Here is a 22,956-nt window from a genome sequence, read left to right on the forward strand (position 1 = left end):
TTATCGCTGTTATGGATAATGTTTGCTGATAGTTTTAAATACATACTACTTATCATTTTAAGGAAAGCTCAATTTATTCCTAAGCTTTCTCAAATTGTAATAGGAATAGGGTTGCATTTTGTCAAAAGCTTTTTCTGAAGCTACTGAGATAATAATGATTTCTGTTGTTTTGTTATTGACAAGGTCAATTATGCTGATAATTCAACTAATATTGAGCCAGGCCTACAACTGGTCATACTGTATGATCTAGAGATGTTTTTTGAAAGCACCTGTGGCAGAAAATTTTATATTTTGGGGACCAAGATGAAGAACCTCACTGCTCTCAACCAGAATTGGCTTGAGATGTTTGGCACGTAGCCCCTATGAGATAGTGGAGGCAGAATCTAGGTGAAGATAGCAATACTTTTGCTGTTCTTTGGTTATTTTTCAGTCATGTCCAACTCTTGGTGGTTTGTCCAACTCACTTGGGGTTTTCTTGACTAAGATACTGGAGTGGTATGACATTTTCTTTTCCAACTCATTTTACAAATGAGGAAACTGAAGCAAACAGGTTTGACTTACCCAGGGTCACATAGTTAATAAGTATCTGTGGTCAGATTTCTCTCTACTGTGCCACCTAGCTGTCCAGTGATCTGGCTAAAATGCCAGTAATAGCTCACATTTTCATAGAACTTTAAATTTACAAAGCACTTTACATGCATTACCTTGCTTGATCCCCCCAGGAAGCCTGTCAGATAGGTATTGTTATTACCCCTATTTTACAGATTCAAAAACTGAGACAGAAAAGGGGTAACACAGGGTCGCACAGGTACTCCAAGGCAAAATTTGAAATTCACCAGAATTAAAAACTGATCATTGGGCCACCTAGCTACCATGAATCACAAACTTTTCTTTATTCTTAGCAAAGTTTCCATCAAAAGATATATATGTGTATATCTCCACTTTACAGAGCAACTCTGTGAGACAAGTAATGCAATGATTATAATCATCTCCACTTTACAAGGCCTCAAAGAGGGAAAATGACTTGCCCATAATCATACATTTAGTTACATCATCCTGAGCTCTGATCAGTGTTACTTAGGTGATAAACTGGTGAAATCCAATAAAAATTCCTCTCTGTCTCTTACTCTGCTTTGTTGCCAATGGGGACATATTCAGGAAATGGAGCCTGCCTCCAGAGGAGCCAGGGTAAATCTTTCTTAAACTTTCACAGATCCATTTCCATAAGAGGTTTTCCCGAAGAAAAATGGACCCAACGAAGGAAGGTTTTAGTAATGAATAAACATTTATTTTTTCACATTCCCAACTCCCCTCCCCACTGGAAAAAGAAAGACAAACACTGTAACACATATTCACAGTCAAGTAAAGCAAGTTTTCATATTGGTTGTGTAAAAAAATGTGGGTCTTATTCTGAATATTAGCCTACCACCTCTCTGTCAGGAGGTAAGAGATATTCTTCATCAACAGTCCTCTGGAACTGAATGGTCATTTTGTTCATCAGAGTTCTTCCTTTCCAATTCATTTTTAAAAATGAGCAACAATTCTTGAGACTCCAAGCACTCAATTGAACTATTAATTTAGCAGAAAGGAGTTTTCTTGAGACCACTTGGGTATCATAGCATGCACAAGCATTCCTAGAGATAGTAGGAGACTATGGGAGTAGAAAGTCACCTAACCTGTCAGACATAGTCATGGTATTGGCTGGTTTTGTTTAACTGTTGCTGATGGTTTTTTTTTCTTATTTTTAGTTTTCCTGTTACAAGAGAGGGTTCAGTAGAAGGCACATCAAGAAATGACAGTTATAAAAAATAACAGCAATAATCAAACTATCAACCCTTAAAAAAAGCACTCTATAAACTTTAAAGTAACATAGAAATATGAATGGCATTTCTTCTTTTTACAATTCACCTTACATACACAGCCAAGGGGCAGCCCTTCTTGGGACACTTGGATATTTTTGCTTTGGTGGAAACTAGCAGGCAGACTAGAGCAACAGTTTAGCTTTTGTTCAGTGAAGAATTAAGGGAAAAACTGGAACTTTTACATGTTACAATCTTTGAAATTACCTGTATGATAACTGTCTGACTTTATAGTCCTCAACCCATGTGAACAGCTCCAAGACTTGCCTCTTCCTTGATGCTCAAACAAATAGTTCTAAGGCATGTTTCAAAAACATGAATTTGTACAAACACTATTAATATAGTGGGGAACATTTTGAGCATCCCTGAATTTTGGGATTTTTTTTTTCAAAAGAATGCAAGACATTGCACCACTTAATGATGAGTCACAATCTGCAAGCCTTCAAATGCCCTCTTCCACAAGCAAACTTCAGGCCTTTTTCAAGGTCTAGTGCCATATTTATTATATCTCTCAGTGCAGTGGGAACTAAGACCGGTCTTCCTCTACCCCACCTCTTTACCATATATTCACCATGGTTCTTAAGCAACCCATATGTTCTGTCATAGCAAAACTAATTATACACTGGTACTTGGATCACTAGAACATTACCTGCTCTTATCATGAAGAACATAAATTGCTTCTATGACATTCCGTTTTATTAGAAGAATACTAAACTTATTTCTTTATTAAGGCAGAAAGAGTCACATGTTTTAAGAAAATATTCATCCCATCTGTACATCAGATTTCTTTCCCATAGAGGGAAAGGGCAGGAGAGAAAGGATCATGTTCTCATGATTAGTCTTTTTTGATGCAGTATCTACTCTCTTATAAGAATAGGATCTAGGGTTGGAAGGAACCTTTCATTTTATTGATTAAAGACTCAGACCTAGAGAGAAGAGGCTTCTCCAGAGTAACATGGATTGTTAACTACAGAGCCAAGATTCTCTAAAAACAGTTTAATTGCAAGTGCGTCTGCTAGCTTCGGATTAAGACAGAAAATGGTGAAAAGTATGAAAGAAGACTAAACTAGAAATCAGGAAAGGAGGCTTGTTTTCTTGCTTTGCCCCAAGACCTGGGGCAAATCAATTCATAGGCTTTGATTTCTAATATCTAAAATGAAGAAAATAATATTTGCACTTTCTATTCCATGAAATTGTTCAGGCCAGTGAAGATTTATTAAGTGCCTACTAAGTTCAGGGGATAAAAAGAAAGGCAAGGAATTTGCAATCTATTGGGGGAGATGCCATCAAAATAACTCTATACAAATAAGATACATACAGGATTTATTCAATGGAGATACTCTCAGCTGATAGAAGTTACTGTCATTAGGATGGGCCAGAAAAAGTGGCTTGCAGCAGGTAAGATTTTAGGTGAGAGATGAAAGAAGCCAGGAGGCACAGATGAGAATGCAGAAGACACCATCAATGAAACAGAATGCTATATGCATGGAACAACAATGTGAGTAGTCAATGAATCTTAGATGATATAGTGAGAGTAAGATCTAAGACAAGTAGGAGGGGGCCAGGTTATGAGGGGCTTTAAAAACCAGACGGAAGATTTTATATTTGATCCTAAAAGTAACAGGGAGCTAATGGAATTTATTGAATGGGTGTGTGTGTGATGTAATTAGACCTGAGTTTAAAGAAAATCACATTGAAGGATGGGTAGAGGATGGACTGGAGTGGAGAGAGGCTTGAGGCATGGAGACTAACCAAAAGGACACAGGAACAATCTAGGAATGAAGGGATAAGGACATGCACCAGAGCGCTAACAGTGTCAGAAATAACGGATCATACAATGAGATATTGGAAAGGCTGGGTTGATGAGATTTTGCAATTAATTGCTTATGGAAAGGTGAGAAACAGTGATGAGGAGTTGAGGATTGCATTGATATTATGAGCCTGGATGACTAGGGAGATGGTGATGTATTTGAAAATAATAGGAAATTTAACAAGAAAGAAAGATTTGGGGGGAGAGTTAATTAGTTTATTTTTGACATTTTGAGCTTAAAATTGCTACTGGACATCCAGTTTAAGATGTCTGGACAGTTGGAGATGGGAGACTGAAGGTCAGAAGAAAAGTTAGGTCTAGGAAAATAGATCTGAAAATCATTCATATAGAGGTGATAATTGAATGTAAGGCAGTTAATGAGATCACAAAGTAAAATAGTGTAGAGGAGAAGACAAGATCACCCAGAACAGACCCCAGGGGAATACCCATGTTTAGCATCCATGACATGGATGAAGATATAGCAAAGGAGATTAAGGAGTAGCCACATTGATGAAGGGGAAAACCAGGATAGAGCAAAGTCACAAAGACCTAGAGAGAAGACAGTGTGAAGAAGATGATGAGTGATGATGCCAAAGGTTTCTGAGGCGTCAAGAAGGATGAGTGCTGAGAAAGGGCTGTTGGATTTGACAATCAGAGCATTGGTGTTTTTGGATAGAGGAGACTCAATTGAAAGGAGAAAGTGTCATAATGGATTGTAAAAGTGGGAGCTATTGACAACAATAATAGGAATAAGCACTCAACCTGTGATTTCCCTAGTATAGAGAATTGCTTGATAAGGAAACTCTGTACTAAGGCAGGTTGGCACCTTCTTTGCAAATTATGATCTAAAAGGGCTACCCATGTCACTGAGAGGTTAAGTGACTTGTCACTGATCACACAGGCAGTATGTGTCAAAGACAGGGCGTAAACTCAGGTCTTCCTGTACCACATCAATGTACTACTTCCCGTGCCACAATCCCTGACTAATCCTCTGAGCAGCAGAGATTTTTAAAATTGGAAGGGACCTTAGAGATCGTCTAGCCTGATCCTCTCATCTTACAGAAGAAAGAAACCAAGGTTTAGAAAGAGTTAGAGTGACTTGTCTAAAGTTATGTGGGTAATTAGGGGTAAAAATCCACTTTTTCTTATTCTAAAGCCAACATTATTTCCATGACTCCACACTGATTCTCCTCACCTTGAACCAAGGCTTGCTGGCTATGCTCTGCACTACTCCATGAGGGTTCTTCTGATGTTAGGTTGTTTTTTGTAGTATATTCTTTTGTAGTTCGTCTTCTGAAGCATCCAATGCACTTGGTGTTAAACCGTGTAAAGAGACTAATATGCTTTGGAAAAGACAGTTATAAACACAACCTTTCTCTCTAGCTCTTCTCTATTATTTAAAAAAAAAACCATTTAAATGGGCATAAAGGCAGGTGGGCACATGGAGAGATCACATTTCTTATAATGGGCGGCTCTTTCTGCCTTAAGAAAGAAGGAAAATTAGTATTCTTCTAATAGATAGAATGTCACTGAAAAGTTCAACCTTCTTCATAATACTGTAATTAGTATTTCATATACTATAATTTTACTCTTGATGAGATAAGCACTTTCTGAAGAAATTTCAATATCTATATTGCTAGTGCTAGCAAAAAGGCAATTTAAAATGACAAATTTTAATGCATAATGGCTACCCCAACCTTTTGATGTAGGAGCATGAATATCAAATTCTCTAAGTGTTAAAGAGTTTTTAGGTGCCTTCAAGGGGTTGGTGGCTTTATATCCAAGAATGAGAGCTGAGAGGTTCCTGTCTCATCTTGGTCCATCTTTGCTCATTGAGCCAATAGGAAAGGTTCATAGCATCAAAGAATCGCAAAGCTACAAGGGATGGTGAAGGTCATCTAGTTCTATCCATAGCATGTAATGAATAATTCTGCTTTTTCTTCTTAATCCATCATCATCATCATGATCATCATCATTATCATCATATTCACCCGAAGCAATAGACCCTTCCCTTCATTGATTTGCCCCTTTCCCTAGAATAGCTAAAAATGTCATTCTTCTTCTCATCAGTACTGATTGAATGTTTCAACTGGTTCTCAGCTTTAGGCCTTGCGACACTATTCTTAAAGGACTATGATCCTTCAAATGCAGTTAATACACAATGAGTATACGCCTGTTTCTATCAGTATACCTACATGCACATACATGTATTTAAATGTGTATGTATATGCATTTATTTGTGTATATATCTGTGTGCATATGGAGACAGAGAGAGAAAGAGACAGAAAGACAGGGAGGCAGCCAGATGGCACAGTGGATAGAGTAGCACGCTGGGTCTGGACTCAGGAAGACTAATCTGGCCTCAGGCACTTACTAGCTGCATGACTTTGGGCAAGACACTTATACCCATTTGCATCAGTTTCCTTATCTGTAAATTGAGCTGGAGAAGGAAATGTCAAACTACTCCATCTCTTTGCCAAGAAAACCCCAAATGTGATCACGAAGAGTCACACATGACTGAAACTACTAAACAAAAAAATGCCTACATATACACATGATGTCCCAAAAGTCTTGGTGCTTTTGTTTATGCTTTATTAGTTTCAGAACTATAAATGCTACAAACTTGGAAAATACCACATAAATGATTTTAAAATATGAATGCTTCTTATTAATAATTTACCCACTCATCACACTAGTTGATTTTCAAACTTTGATAAAACTTTCATCAGCTGCTACTCAGTAACTGAAAGGATTACATTTGCAATCTTAGCCTTAAGATCATCCAAAGAACAAGATTGGATACATACATGGCAATTTTTCATATGATCCCAGAAGAAAAATTATAATAGAGGTAGATGTGGTGGTGGAAGTGGCCAAACAATTGAACTCTTCTACTAATCCATCAGTCACAGAAAATGTCATCCAGAAAGCTAAATTAAGTTTTAAAATGTATTATTCAAAATTCACAAATCTAAGTATGTATAAAAGAAATTTAAATAATTAACCTTTCAAATGATGCTGTTGCAAGTTTGTAATATTTATACTTCTAAAGTGATTAAAGCTTAAAATTGCCCTAAATTTTTAGGACATATGAATTAACATAATATATGCATGTGTGTACATACATACACCTATATGCATATGCATGGATATGTTTTATATACTCATATGCATGGATATATATATATATGTAAATATGTAAGTATTAATGTATATATGTTGAAGTAAGGACTAGACCTGTGATTTTACTGGGATAGGGAACTGCTTGATGAAAACAATCCCTTCACCAATTGAAGTCAACATCTTCTCTGGAACTTACAGTCTTAGTGTTGTCTGAGGCACTGAGATGTTAAATGATTTAAGAAGGGACACATGGCTGCTGTATGTTACAGACAGGACTTGAACTCAGATCTCATGACTGGCTTTCTATTACACCAAGCCACATCACTTCTTGCTAGGCTTCCTTTAAATCTGAAATGGTTGGTGACTTCCTTAAGCATCCTCATGTGTCTAGGACACATGTATCCATATTTTCAACATACCCCCTTTTCTGCCTCACCACAGTCATTCAGATCACCAGAATTTTGTATGTGAGAGTTTCTCATCCCACTTGAACTGTCTTCTCTAGTAAAATCTTAGGCCATAGACTCCCATGTATTCTTTGTCGAACCTCTCCGAAATATGATCCTTTAAATCATGATTGCATAAAAGAGATTGTCTGGCTTTCTGTCCATTAGCTATTACACCATTTCTATTTTTTTATTCCTCTCCTTTTTTCTGATCATATCTCCTTTCAGTATTCAAAGAACCAAATCATCATTGAGGCAAATTATGAACTTTTAAAACTTAATTTTATTTTTTAATCATGAAATGCTCTGGCAGACTTCTAGAGAGTTAAAGGCCTCCATTACTGACATTTCATCCCTCAGTGAGGCTTTGTTGATGGCTTCCAAAATTCATTATACCTTTCTATGTTTTGTCTGTGTGGTCTCTAAGATTTCCACCACCCTATCACGTCAATTTTCCTGGTGCTAATATTCATTCAAATGATCTCCACCATTTGCTCCCAGTTTCTGACTTAATCCCTATCATCCAACTTCAGAAACAATTGTGATGATCAAATAAAATGACGAACAAAAAAAACCTCTTTTGAAAAGGTTTTTTTGTTTTGTTTTGCTTTGCTTTGTGGTTTTTGTTTTTGGTTTTGGTTTTTTTTTCAGTTTGACTTAAGAGTAAGAGCATAGATCCTTGTGGTCAAGAGACTGTGATTTGAACCTTGGTTCTAACAGTTGCAAGCCATGTGAATCTGGCAATATCACTTCATTTCTCTAAGCCACATTTGCCCTAACCACCTTATATCTCAGAAGAAAGAATTATAAAATCTAAAGTGCTCTATAAATAAATGAAAGCTGTTAGTACTTCAAAACATCTGCCATTGGTGCTCCTCCCACTGATGCAAGATCACAATCATTTGGACTTTGATAAATAATTCCGATTTATATAGCCAAAGTCTTTCTCAGCTACAGACAGACCCTCTGGTGATGTGAGAGCTCCTTGAGAGAAGGGACCGTTTGTTGTCTGCCTTTCTTTGTACCCCCTAGCACAGTGCCAGGCACATAATAATAAATCCTTCTTGATGGACTACCTGAACATAGCTAATTATGGCCTCTGATAACATATCTAGAATCACTAGGTATGATCAGTCATCAAGTATTCATTAAGCTTTCACTATGTGCCATACCCTGCTAAATGCTGGCCATACAAATACTAGCAGAAGGAAAGACAGAGAGACAGTTCCTACCTTTGAGGAGCTTGTATTCAAATGAGGGAAAGATAATGCATAGAAGAAAGACAAAAAGAGGAGGTGGGGAGAGGACATGGAATAGGAGGAAAGTTTCCAGCACATGGTACATGGTGGGCATGGTAGGGAAAGACTGGAGTGCAGTCTGGAGAAGAATGAGACAGGGCTAGCTAGCCTGGGCACCCTCCTTAAATGGAGGTTCCAGGAGGAGCCTTCCAATCAGAGGGAGGGGCCAGAGAATGGACGGTTCTTCATATGGGTGAAATCAAGGGCTAGAGTGGCCTTCCAGGATTAAGGGGTTTCTGGAGAACCCCATAAATTCTAAGAGAAAGTCCAGAATGTAACCTCGGAAGGAATGAGGTATTATCATAACTTAATAATGATAATAATACCATTTATATATCATAGGACTGCAAAATATGTATTATCTCATTTGATTCTCGCAACAACAACTCTTTAAGGTAGATGCTATTACTATTTCCACTTTACAATTAAAGAAACTGAGGCTAAAAAAGATAAAGCGCCATGCCCTAAGCATCGAATGCAGAATCTTGCTGACTCCAAATCCAACACTCTACCCACTATCGTACTTCCCTTTTCGCTTGGTGGGACCAGCCAGGGCTTGTGCCCCACTGTCATAACCTTTGAAAACCCAATATTCTTTCATTTCCCCACTGAGGATTTGGGGGAAAAAATCTGGAGAAGAGAAGAGCATCCTGAGGTATCTGAAAAAAAGTAAAGTCACAAAGTAAATATACCCTGGGCCACTTTGCCTTCGGTGGTCTATCAGAACTTCAGAGGAACCCCTGGAGTCATTTAGTAGTTAGATAACAATGACCTCATAGTGACTTTGAAGGGTCCCTAAGTGTCATACTCCACAATCTAAAATAATAGTAGTAGTTAACATTTATAATGGACTTACTGTGCTCCAGTCACAAAAACAGATCCTCAGGACAACCCTGCTAGGGAGAGGCTATTATTCCACCCATTTTACAGATGAGGAAACTGAGACAAATGAGATTAATTGACTTGCTCCAGGTCATAGAGCTAGGAAGTGTCTAAGACCAAATTTGAACTCAAGTGTTCCTGACAGCAGGCTCTGAGCTCTATTCATTGCACCACCTTACTTCCATGCAATAAATGTTGGATTGAATTAAATTGTAAAACAGGTATTTGTTCTTTAAATGAATGAATGAACTAAAAAAAAAAAGCTTTCATTAAGGCTATACTTTGTGCTAAGGAGGAGAAGGAAAGAGGGTATAGAAACACCAAAGCCAAATCAGTTCCTGCCCTTAAAGACTTCTACACATGTAAGAAAGGGGTATTTAGAGAGGAGGCAGCCAGGTGGCTCAGTGGATAGAATACTGGTTCTAGAGTCAGGAAAGCTTGAGTTCAGACCGTGTAACCCTGGGCAAGTCATTTAATCCCTATTTGCCTTTAATCCACTGGAGAAGGAAATGCCAAACCACTCCAGTAACTTCATGGCCGGTGTTGGCAAGCTATAACCCAAGGAGTCACAAAGATTTGGACGTGACAGAATAACAAGAAAATCTAGGGAGGAGTATTTGGTTTGTGAATTCACAGGGGTGGTGAGTAGAGCCTTACACGCTCTTTCCAATAGAGGTGTCTGTATTGATTGGACTATGATTCTAGAACTGGAAAGTAAGGGTAGAGTGCCTACCAAATTATGCTGGTTGCTAGGAGCAGGAAGGCAAAAAGGATTAGTATTGTGAATACCTAGTGAGGACACTCCTTCTGGGAAGGGTGGGAGAGGGAACCAAATGCTTATTAAGTTCCTACTATGTGCCAGCCATTGTGTTCATGAGAATAGTAGGAATAGTATCTCATTTAATCTTCACAGCGACCTTGGGAGGTAGGGACTTTTATTTGCCCCCATTTTACGGTTAAGAAGACTGAAGCAGACAGTGACTAAGCTAGTACATGTCTGAGGTTGGATTCAAACTCAGGTTTTCTCTGATCCCAGGCCCCGAGCTCTATCCACTGTACCACCTAACTGCCCCTACCAAAGCAAAGCAGATACACTCTGCAGTTTATCATCTTAACTGTCTAGAGTCCTAAAAACCTAAATGATTTGTTCAGAATCAGTGGGCCCGTAAAAGTCAGTGGCTAAGCCTGAACCAAGCTCTTCCTGAATCCAAGACCAGGTCTCCCCCAAGCTGCTTACAACTGTATGCAAAATAAATACAGACCTTGGATTTCAGTGTCACTGTTGCTCCTCTAATCCTCAGGCCGTTTCTTTTCCCACTTGAATCTTCCTGCTGAGAAACCACAGTATTCGAAACTATTCCTATCTCAAACATCATCACAGAGAAATCAGTTTGATGGAATCTTGACTTAAGCTTTTATCTCTTCTCTGTGGTTGCATTCTCTCTCTGAAATCCCAATCCTCCCACTGACAATTTGTCCCACAAATAGTAGTCTGCTTCTCACCTTTTACTGAAAAGGGGGGTGATTTAGCCTCTGTGGGAGTCTGGATTCTTTAAGAACTGAGGGTAGCCACCCAACACAATGTAGAGCACAGAGCGATTGATTCTACATGGCATCTCCCATCCAACTTTGTTCACTGAAATTAAGGACAAAAACAGCAGAGAGACAAAAAGATACAAAGAGAAAAATATCACCTTGTCACTCAGTATAGATAGGAAAATGAACTTCGGTGCGAGTGGGCTTCAAGATCAGAATCGGTGGCAGAAAGATATCTCTGATTCTTATTGTTGCTCGTACTAGTGTGGGTGGCAGGGGTATAGATGGGGAACACTGAAAGGAAAGCAGAAGACCTGAATTCAAATCTTATTTAGATGCCTGTCTGCCCTTTGGGCAAGTCAACTCTTTGTATCTCACTTTCTTCTGTTATAAAAATCACCCACTTATAAGATTTAGGGCCAAAAAGAGATGTTAGCCAAGTTCCTTCAGTGTGTTGTTTTTGTTTGTTTTGGAGCTCTAGTTTCATCAGCACAAGGAGCTCCCAATATAGTAAGCCCCTTTGCCAGGCAGATCAGTAACCTATCTATAACCTGGAGTCTTACACTATTGGAGATGTTAACTAACTTGCTCATAGCCATGGAAACCATGTGTGAGAGGCAGAGCTTGAACCCAGATCTTCATGATTCCAAGATTGTGTATCTATCCTTCCATGTATCCTTTCTGTCATTATATAAATGAAGAAACTGAGGACCACAAAAGTTAACTGAGTTGCCCAAGACCACGCAGGTTATTTGCCAAGAAATCTAAGTCTCTGACCCTTTCTGCAACATCATATGAGGGGCCTGGCACAAGGCTATTTCCATCTGTAGGATTCAATGATTTTTGCAAGGCTCCATCCTAATGCTGGATCTACCACTAACTGTGTGTCTTTGGCAACTTATTTCACCTCAGTAAGCCTCATTTTTCTTATCTGTAAACAGAGAGAACTGGACTAAATGAGATTTAAAGTCTTTTTTTTTTTTTGCGGGGGGGAAGTGACTTGCCCAAGGTCACATAGCTAGTAAGTGCGTCAAGTGTCTGAGGCCGGATTTGAACTCAAATCCTCCTGACTCCAGGCCCAAAGCTCTATCCACTGTGCCACCTAGCTGCCCTAATATGAATAGATAGATAGATAGATAGATATAGATATATGTATCTACATATATATATATATATACACAGTGTTTTGCAAATCTTAATGTGCTCCATAACCATTTATCATCACCATCATCATCATCATCATTGCTGCTGTTGTCTCTAAGGTCCATAGTCTAAGGACACAATTAGACTCGTTTTCTTAACCCTCCAGAAAGTTCCCAAGTCACTGCCCAGCTCCCCTTAGAAAAGACAGACCCAAAATTTAGGAGATAAAGTTATAATTAGAATTACATATTGGGAGCAAAGTGAGGGACAAACCTTTGCCAACTACAGCAAAGTCCAAGACATTAGAGAACAACTGAAGAGATGGTTAGGATAGAAGATGACATGAGAAGCGGGAGGGGTTAATAATTCATAGAGAGTTATGGTTGGCATTCGTGAATTTAATAAGTTGAAGGAACTGGGGATGTTTGACCAGAAGGGCTGAAGACTTAGAGCGAACATGATCACTTTCTTCAAGTATTTGAAGGGCTGTCATGTGAAAGAGGGCCAGGCTTGTTTCCTTTGGCTCCAAGGAGCTCCAGCGAACAACCAATCCGTGCATGCTGCAGAGGTAGATTTTTGACTCAAAATAATGGGGGTGGGGATAGGGAACCATTTCTTAGCAATAGGGATTGTGCAAAAATGAAATGGGTTGCCAGGGAGGTAGGAAGTCTTCAGAAGGTCATCAAGCAGAGCCTGGGTGAACACTTGTCAGAAATATTGTAGAGAGGAAATTTCTATTTCAGAATGGTTTAGAGCACGGGTGAGGAAACCTGCGGCCTCAAGGCTACATGTGGCCTTCTAGTTCCTTAAGTGCAGCCTTCGGACTGAACCCAAATTTGACAGAACAAATCCTTTTATTGAGGGGGTTTGTTCTGTGAGATTTGGATTCAATCAAAGTGCCACACTTGAGAACCTAGAGGGCCACATGTGTCCTCAAGGCCATAGGTTTCCCACCCCTGGTTTACAGTAAGAGCCATCTGTGGTACCTCCCAATTTTGAAATTCTGTACTATGTAAGTCTTTGTAAATTAGTTTGCTTTCATTAATTTACAGTAAAGTATTATATTTTTCTTATTTTTTTTTAACAAATGCCCTCTTTTAGCCTTTGGTGTTCAAAAAGCCAGTAAAGATTAAATTTGAAATTACTGGGAGTAAAGAACAGTTTAGTGTAGTAGGAAAAACACTGCATCAATCAACCATCAACAAATCAGCAAGAATTTATTAAACACCAGTGACTGCCAGCCAGGTTCTGGAGGAACCTCCTGGGAATACAAAGGTAAAAGCAAGAAAATCCGTCCCATAAAGCAGTTGATATTATCCCTACTCAGTAAACCCCAGTGGATCCCTATTGCCTGCAGGATCAATTACAAAATGCTGTTTGGCATTCAAAGCCTTTCATAATCTAGCCCCCACCTACCTTTCCAGTCTTCTTACTCCTTAATCCTCCACACTCACTCTTTGATCCAGTGACAGGCCTCCTGGATGTTCCACAAACAAGACACTCCATCTCTTTAGGTATTTTCTCTGGTTGTCTCCCATGCCTGGGACACTGTCCCTCATCTGCTTCAACTACTGACCTTTCTGTCTTCCATTAAATCCCAACCATCTTTTACTGGAAGCCTTTCCCAACCTCTCTTAATTCTAGTGTCTACTACCTTCCATTAGTTATTTTCTATTTATCCTATATATAGCCTGATTTGTATATTTTTTACATGTTGTCCCCCATTATTGTAAGTTTCTTGAGGACAGAGTCTTGTCTTTTACCTCTTTTCTTATTCCCAGCACTTAGCATGTTGCTTGACACAGAGTAAGTACTTAATAAATGTTTATTGATTGGATTAGGTGTTAGAAAGTTTTGGTTTGATTATCAGCTCTGCTAATCACTGAGTGATCTTGAGTGAATCTCCCTCCTTGAGACTCAGTTTCTTCATCCATAAAACAAAAGGTTGAAAGAGATGACCTAACAAGTCTCTTTGAGATCTAAATCCTATGATTCTGGGATTTTACTGCATTTGCAAGGAAATACAAACAATGGGTGGATGCACAATGTTGTCACTTGTGTCTAAGATAAATTGATGACATAGCCAACAAGCATCCTTGGCAGGATGAGGTGCCTCTGTTAAGTATGCATTCTCCACTGAGTGTCTCATCAGTAAGTAGCAGCTCCACATCGAAGCTACTTTATGTGTGAAGGGGCTGAATAATGTCTTGCACACACACACCTGCCATGTAAAAAGCAGTAATGTCAGAATGATTTGAGAGGCAACATATCTTGTTGGATATAGATAGAGCTGTAGTCAGAGCCAGGAAAACCTGGGTTCAAATTCTGCCTCTGAAGCATACTAATTGTGTGACCCTGTGCAATTCACTTAACATCTCACTGCTCTAGGCAACTCTCTATTACTCTAATTTGCTGAGAAAATGCCAAACTGCATTCTTCATTTGGGAATTCTCTGTGCCAATAAAATCACAGCTCCACAAATTCTCGGGTCATCATTCTGTGCTCCCAGCTCTAACATTTAATAGTAATATGATGCTGGTACATGCATTTCATCTCTCTCTGCCTCAATTTCCCCATTAATGAGAGATAAAACATGTGCTTTTTTTCCTCAGAAGGTCAAGGTGAGTAAGGCACTTTACAAAAGATAATGTACTATAGAAATGTGCCATTATTTGTCCTTCTTTTCCTCGTCCTCTTTTTCGACATTTTCCTGGTAACTTGATTGACCTTTCTTCTCTCTTGTGCTAGGCACTTTGGTGGAGATGCTAGCCTGATGCATGCTAGGGGCAGAAAGAGTACTGCGCCTGGAATCAAGTGATCTGAGTTCAAATTCCAACCCTGTCACTCACTACCTGTGACACTCAGAGGAAATCAGTTCCCCTTGCTAGATTTCCTTTTCTTTACCTGTCAGTTGGAGAGGTTGACGTAGCATATATCTAACATCCCTCATAGCTTTTAAATCTTACCATCCTCTAATTGGAATAAATTGTACTGGCCTGGCTTCTCTGGACACCCCTCTATGAGCATATGTGCACATTAATAACAAATACACACACACACACACACACACACATCTACCCACCCTTTGACACAGAAGGAGGAAAAAGGATAGATGGAGTCTCCAACTATCTTGACTCTCCTTCTTGGTATGTCAGCATGGGGGTCTAAAAGAAGGATTTTGTCCTAGGTTATGGGCGCATCTTCTGCTTTCTTTGTACTACAGAGACTCTTTTAACAGCTCTGTAAATCAAACCGACCAAGATAATAATTTCCATCTGTGTATTTGAGGATTGTTTATAGCAGGTAGAAAACTCTGGGAAATTCATCATCCCATTTGGAGAGTAACCTGTGGGCAGCTGCTAAATCTTTCTCTTAGAGAAAATTTCCCAGAACCCATTTGCTTGAAAGATATGAGCATGTTCTCCCCAATAAATAAAGACCCTTACAAAAAAAATTCCTCTACAGACTAAATACAATACTTTGATGGAAAATATATATTTCACCAGAGAGGAATGCTTTTGACATGCTTATTAGATAAACATGTTGAATATATTACTCTAAAGAGCAATTTTACTGGCATGGAATGTGCCCAGTCTCTTACTCTGCTGATACAGTGCTCAACATGAGGTGTTTCTTTAATATTGTGATACATTTTTGGTTTGTTGATGAGTGAAGCATGGTATCTACTGCTATGTATCTACTATGCTACATGGTATATACTGTAAGAGTAGGGACTCGATATCTCTCAAGGGAATGAATGAATGAAGGAATGAATGACATGCTGGTCTGGTGACCTAAATTCCAATCATAGCACTGGCAGTTTGAAAAAGTCACTTCCATTCTGTGTGTCTACAATAATTCTCTTTAATCAGAGGACAATAGTGATCCATACAAGATTATTTTTTCAGAGGCATGATGATGACATCACCAGGTTTATGTATCAAGAAGACTGAATACCTGGCAGCTGTGTGATCTTGAGTGGCTAGACCATTGAGCTCAATCAAAAACAAAATGTTAACAGGGACAAATGTAAATTCTTATACTTAGGTTCAGAAATTCAACTTTGCAAGTAAAGAGGATGGGATAGACGTGTCCAGACAGAACTAAGTCAGCAGTGTCAGATTCCGGCCAAAAATAGTTAATGCCATCTTCATTTGCTTTGAGGAATGAGTTAAGTAAGAATCCTGCTGTACATTACCCCAGTCAGGCTGCATCGTTAGTATCATGTTCAGGTCTAAGCATCGTGGTTTAAGGATGACAAAAAACTAGAGATAATCTAGAAGAGGGCAACCGGGGGAGATGTTGTTTGAGAGTTACCTGAGCAAATGGAGAGATTTAGCCTAGAGGAGAAAATATTTAAGAGAAATATGATAGCTGTCTTCAAGAATTTGAAGACTGAAACATACAAGAGGGATGCTGTTCTCCTTAGAACAGATCTAACTGAAAGGGTTAGAAGCTGCAAAATGGAACATTTCAGAAATAGCCCCTAATGATTTTGGTCCAGATCTATGATTCACCTTTGTGGGGCATCCCCATTGTGGGGATTCCTTCCGTTCCCAAAGACTAACTACCTGGTCACTACCATATTCTTTAGGGAATTACCCAGGACACCAAGCCATTGAGCTACTTTCCCATGGTCAGGCAATTTAAATTGTATCAAAGATATGAGCAAAACCTGGGTCTTTCTGACTCTAAGGCTGACCCATAGTCTAATCTGCTACACTGCCTCCTATCATTCAGAGCTGTCCAAAATTAGAATGCTGCCATGGAATGTAAAGAATTCCCCAACTACAGAGGGTTGAAGGAAGGATGGGGACCACTGGCTGGGGATCTTGTAGAGGAGATCCTTCGGGTATGATCCTGAGATCTATGTCAACTCTGAAATTCTGTCTTTATGTATTGGTCCAAATAATGTCTACATATTTTCCTCAAATTTGATTTATCTAAGCCCTGAATTCTACTTCCAATAATTTAAATTTTCTTGTATGTGTGTATAGTTGTTTTTTTTTCCTTCCTTTCCACCATTGTGATAAGTATAATAAAGATAAGTAGATAGATAGCAGATTAGGAAATGAGCGCTAGTACAGTTTGTTTCCATGGTGCTAACAAATATAATTCTTCAACATGCTTTTTAATTGATCAGAAATCAAAATTTAATGACAGGAAAAAATTAACTTAATGAATTGATTCTTATAATATAGACATTAAACATTGATAGGACAGTGAAATTATCATTACCACTGTTATCCATAACAAGTGATAATAATATTCTATTAATAGACATGAAAGTTTATGTGATCATTTATTAATAATAATTAGACTTCCAGTTGAAAGAACACTGAAGTGGGAGTCAGGAAACCTTAATTCTATTGAAACTTTATCACTTAGCAGCCATGGAACCATGGGAGATGGAATTTGCCTTCTCTGGACTTTAGTTTCCTCCTCTATAACATGATGAAGGAGTTGTATGAGGTGGTCTAATGTCCTCTCTAGGTCTAAAACCTGTAAATTAAAGTATATGTCATTTTACTAATGTATGCTTTGCATAACATCACATGTATAACTCATATCAAATTGCTTGCCTTCACAAAGAGGGGAGAGAAAAAGGTATTGCAATTAAAATTCTGATAGTCAAAGTTTACAGGTATTAATAATCAATTTATTAACTAGGCTGGCCAATAATCAATAAATTCATAGTCAGTGGCTTATCTCAGTAACCAAGACAAAGATGCAGGGTCTTGTATCATCTTAAATGTCCTACTGTCTTCTTAACAGTACATTGGGCCCTCCCCTGACAAGTGAATGGTAACCCCTGACTGGTGGACATTTAATGAGGAGGTGGGCTAATAGCCCTCAGTCCATCCATTACTTCATCATCAAGGCAGAGATAAACTGAAGAATGAGGCTTGATTATGGGTTTTGAGCCCCCTATAACAATCTGGGCACCCCATCAGGTTCTCTCTGGTTTTATTTCTCATTCATGAACCAGGTTGCCCCAAACTCTAATGAAAGGAGCAAGGACAGACATTGATCCCACCTGGGGAAGGATCTAACTCAAGCTGGGTCCTATTTATAGAGGAAATAGAATTCAAGGTCCAAGTTGGAGAGGGCCTAGCCCAACTGAGTTAACTAGCAGATGCCTTGAGAAGACACTTAATTCAGTAACATCCCTTGGCTAGAATTGGTAGACAGGGGGTTGGAGGAGGGGATTGTCTTTAAGCTACTGGAAGAGCTGGCCTTTTTACAGAGAAGGAAATATTAGAAATTAATATTAATAATCAAATGATATAGCATTAAATGAATTTTTCTCAGAGGGAAGGAGGGAATTTGTAACTCAAAATTTTAAAAAAATAAATGTTAAAAAAGTTTTACATGTAATTGGGAAATGTTTAATGAAATAAATAAAAAATTTGGGGAAAAAAAAGAATATACCAGAAAACAGAAAATATATGTCACTACTTTAAATGCAAGTGATCTCATCCTTCTGAGTATATATACCACTGATATAGATGACATCCAACTGTACTTTAAGTGATAGTTTTGTAAATTTTACTAGAGAAACAAAAACCATTACCTTGTGGCCGTATCTCTGGTAACTAGCCTCTCCAGATTTGAGTAGCTTGGCAATAGAATCACAAAGAATTGTAAGAAGGGATCAGAGACCCCATAGATCAGAAGTTTTGCCCTTTTTCGTATGTGTCACAGACGAATCCTGTTGGCAGCCTGATGAAGTCTATGAGACTCTTCTCAAAATAATGTTAAAATTCATCAAATAAAATACCTAAGATTACAAAGGGAACCAATTATTTGTAACACAGCTATCAAAATAGTTACAGATCTCAGATTAAGAACCCCTGACTTAGAACAATCCCAAAGTGAATGGCCTACCTTGCTTCCAGGAATTATTGAACAGGTGGATGTAAAGACTTTTTTTTTTCCTAATTGAATAAAACTATTGGTGTATATATTCATCTTCTGAAGGCTCATCTTCTGAAAGAGTCTTTGGGACAACTCCAGTAGCAGACAGCATGATGGAGATAATAAGCACCTCAGTCTGATTCCAAGTTTTCATTTTATTTTGATTTCTTCCACTAGATAATTAGATTTTGAAAGCTTTTCATTCCAGGCAGTTTGTAGATATTTAAATATTTGGTATGGCAGCACCTATTAAAAATACTGTTCTTAAATTTGCATAGATCAGTGTTTTGTCTAGGCAACTGCAGGCAAGTTTTGTCTGTGTTAATGCTCCATCGTCAATGCATTTTATTATTTGAATTCTTAAGGATAGTGTTGCTTCTATATTTGTAATACAGGAACTCACATGTTTACTTACAAAGGAGAGTGAGCAACTGGTGTACAATTCTGCCCACCAGATTGTGTCACCCTAGGTATTCACTAAGTGCACAAGTTTTGCTGTCTTTGGTGATATGTTGCTTAGTTTCTACTCTTTTCTTTCATATCCTGCATTGATCAGGAGGTTTAGGCTCCTTAAAGACAGTAGACATGCACACTAACACCAGGTCTATACATAACCCTTTTTACAGAGATTGAACCCGAAATAACTATTAGGGTGATTACAATTTATATTAGCACCCCTAGCTGCTAGGTGATGGACTCCAGTTGGCAGGAATATATAGCTTATGAAGCTATGGTCTCCAAAATTATTCTCTGCAAAAGCCAATTTTCATATCACAGATGGGTGAAGAAATCTGTTTCTGGTCATAGACAGTCTCTCTTCAGCATGGCCAACCAAATCACAAATGCATACATACTCCTCAAGGAGAACAAGTGAAAAACTATAGATGGCTCTGTATAAAATCACTTTCTGTAGTTGAAGAGCTACTAAAAGTATATATCCTGCTGTAGAATATTCCATATCGAATGTTAAATGAAACACTGTTGTTCATTCTTCCTTCTCGAAGAGGACCGATGACATCATGAGGGTGATGCCTTGACTTGCGTGTGGATTGGACTTAAGTGAGGCAGAGCTGTGCGGAGTCCTCAGCCTCCCTCTCTCCTCCAGAATCATCGGAGTCCAGTGGAGGGACAAAAGTGAAGATGACTTAGATAAAACTTTAGGAATCAGGAAAGTGAAATCCCAGTCCAGCTTTACCACTGAGTAGCCCTATAATGTTAGACATGGCCGCTGACCTCCCTGCAGCTCAGTTCCTTCAAGCAACCAATGAGTCAATCACACAACAAGCATTTAGTAAGCAGTTACTACATGCCAGGCACCATGCTAGGTACTAGGCATACAAAGACAAAACAAAACAGCCCCTGCCTTCAAAGACTTTCTATTCTAACAGAGAATCTAATCTGTGAAATGTGAATAATAATACTTCTACTTATCTCATTTGATTCCTGTGAGATCTCATAAGATACTGCTGGCACATGTTGTTGTGAATAGTGAATCCCCTAGGAGTAGTGGCATTATTTAAATTTAGGCTCCATCTTTTCATTAGGGCTGTAACCAGTTATCTCACATAGTAAGAATTTGAAAATATGTGACCACTTCAGGGGGGTTCATTATTTACTTGAATCAGGACCTAGTTGCAATGTCTACAAAAGTACCTGGAAACAATAATGTGCCACAGTATATAGATGCCAGCAATTATTACTTCAGTGCTGCCATGGATGTGTGATCTCATCCATGTGGGTACTACCTCCCCCAGTACAGATGGCAAACCATCGCTACTCCTCCTTATCCAGTATGATTCTTGTCCATGACTTTCTGCAAATCCTCCATAGATCTACCCAACATGCTGGAGGCCTTCATCTGCCTTGATGGAAACCAGTGTAGCACTTGGGCTGTCCATCTGTCATGCCTCATTCTCACTGCATGACCAGAATGCATACTTATTTCTGGGTACTCATATAACCAATGCTACATTTTATGCCATTTCTTATGACTAGTTGGTGAGAAGTACCAGTCTCCATTCTCTCACCATGCATAGTTCCATAATTACTATTTTAACAATAAAGGAAGAGGAAGATCTTTTAAAAATCACTATCCGGGCTTGTTAAAACTGTTTAGCATTTCTTAAGGTAATGAACCACCTGGACTTGAGACAAAGATTGAGCCAACTCCCCATTGCCATACGCTTCTATCTGTCAGTCAATAAGCATTTATTAAGCACTTCTTATGTGCCAGGCACTGTACTGAGCACTGGGGATACTAAAAATAACAGGCAAAAAAACACCTTCTATACCCTCAAGGAGTTCATAATGTATGAACAAACTAAGTTTATATAGTTCTACACATATGTGTAAATGGAAGTAATGCCAGAGGGAAGGCACTAGCAATGAGGGGGTAGAAGGCAGAGATAGAGAAAAGCCTCTTGCAAAAAGTTAGGTTTGAGCTGGAGTCTTGAAGAAAGCCAGGGATGCCAAGAGATGGAGCTAAAGAAGGAAAGCTTTCCAACCACAGAAGATAATTAGTGAAAAGCCATGGAGTTGACAGATATGGAGTGTCTTGTGTGAGAGATGGCAAGGAGGCCAGTAGATCATGGACTATGTGGAGAGAAATTAAGCATAAGAAGACTGGAAAGGTTTGCAGAAGGGGATAAACTATGAAGAGCTTTAAATGTCAAAGGATTTTATCTTTGATCCTTGAGGTAATAGGGAGCCACTGTAGTTTACTGAGTGGCGGGAAGAGAAGCAGTGTAGGAAAGAGGGGACAACATGGTAAGACCTGCCCTTTAAGATCCCTTCATCATCCCTGCACGGATAATGGACTCAAAGAGGGAGAGACTTGAAGTGGGGAGTTCAAGCACAAGGCTAGTTATTCAATACAGGCATGAAGTGATGAAGGCCTGCACCAGATAGGTAACTGTAGGAGTAGAGATAAAGGAATAAGAGATGTGAAGGAAGAAAGAGCAAGGCTTGGCAGGAGGTGATTTTGTAATCCCACCTCTATACATTAGGTACTTCTTGGTCAACAATGAGCTAATGTTAGAAAACCTATCTAGACTTATCTGCCAACCTCCAGCCCCCACACCCTGTGATATGTCAGATATCACTCTAAAATCAGTCTTCCTAAAACTCAGGTATGACATTTTACTCCCCTGATCCAAATCCTTCAATGTCTCCCAAGGAGGCGGAAGACTAGCCTTTGGGGGAGGGAGAGACGGTTAGACATTCTTCCCTCCCCCCAATCCAGCTCCCATCTACCTGTCTAAGCTTGTCTCACTCTCCCACACCCCTTCTCCTCACACACTCTATAGTCCCTAAACATGCTCCACGTTTTCCTTTCTCTAAGCCATCACAACCTGACTTCATTGCCTTTTCCTGGATTTCTTTTTCCTTTGCCTGCTCCACTATCGTTGATCATGGAAATCCTGCTCATCCTTCAAAGCCCAGCTCAGGTGCTCACTCCTTTAAAAAGTCTTCCCAGATTCTTATCCTCTAGAAATGTTCTTGCCCTCTTGAGATTCTCATATCCCCTTTGGACCTAACATGTTTTCAAATTCCCACCTATTATATCTGCCATGTCTTTTCTCCCCTACTAGACTGTAAACTCCTTAAAGAGACAGATCATAATTTATCTTTTTTATCTTCCATAAGGTCTTATGCATAGCTTGTATTAATAAATATCTGTTGCTCTTATGATAAAACTAATCTGTTTATTGATAATTCAAAGCAACTCAACCTTTATTAGTCACCTACTATGTGCAAGGAAGTACCTGTGCTTGGCAGAAAGAACATAAGAATGAAAACTAAAATAAGTCTCTGTCCTTGAGGAATGTATGTGGGGAGCAGATATGAGTTATATCATTCAAACAAATAAGAAACTACAAATTAGTTTGGGGACAGAGAGATCTTCCTAATTGCTACAAGGATCATAACAGGCTTTCTGTAGA

Source organism: Trichosurus vulpecula, chromosome 2, assembly GCF_011100635.1.
Source record: "Trichosurus vulpecula isolate mTriVul1 chromosome 2, mTriVul1.pri, whole genome shotgun sequence".
Taxonomy (NCBI): Eukaryota; Metazoa; Chordata; class Mammalia; order Diprotodontia; family Phalangeridae; genus Trichosurus; species Trichosurus vulpecula.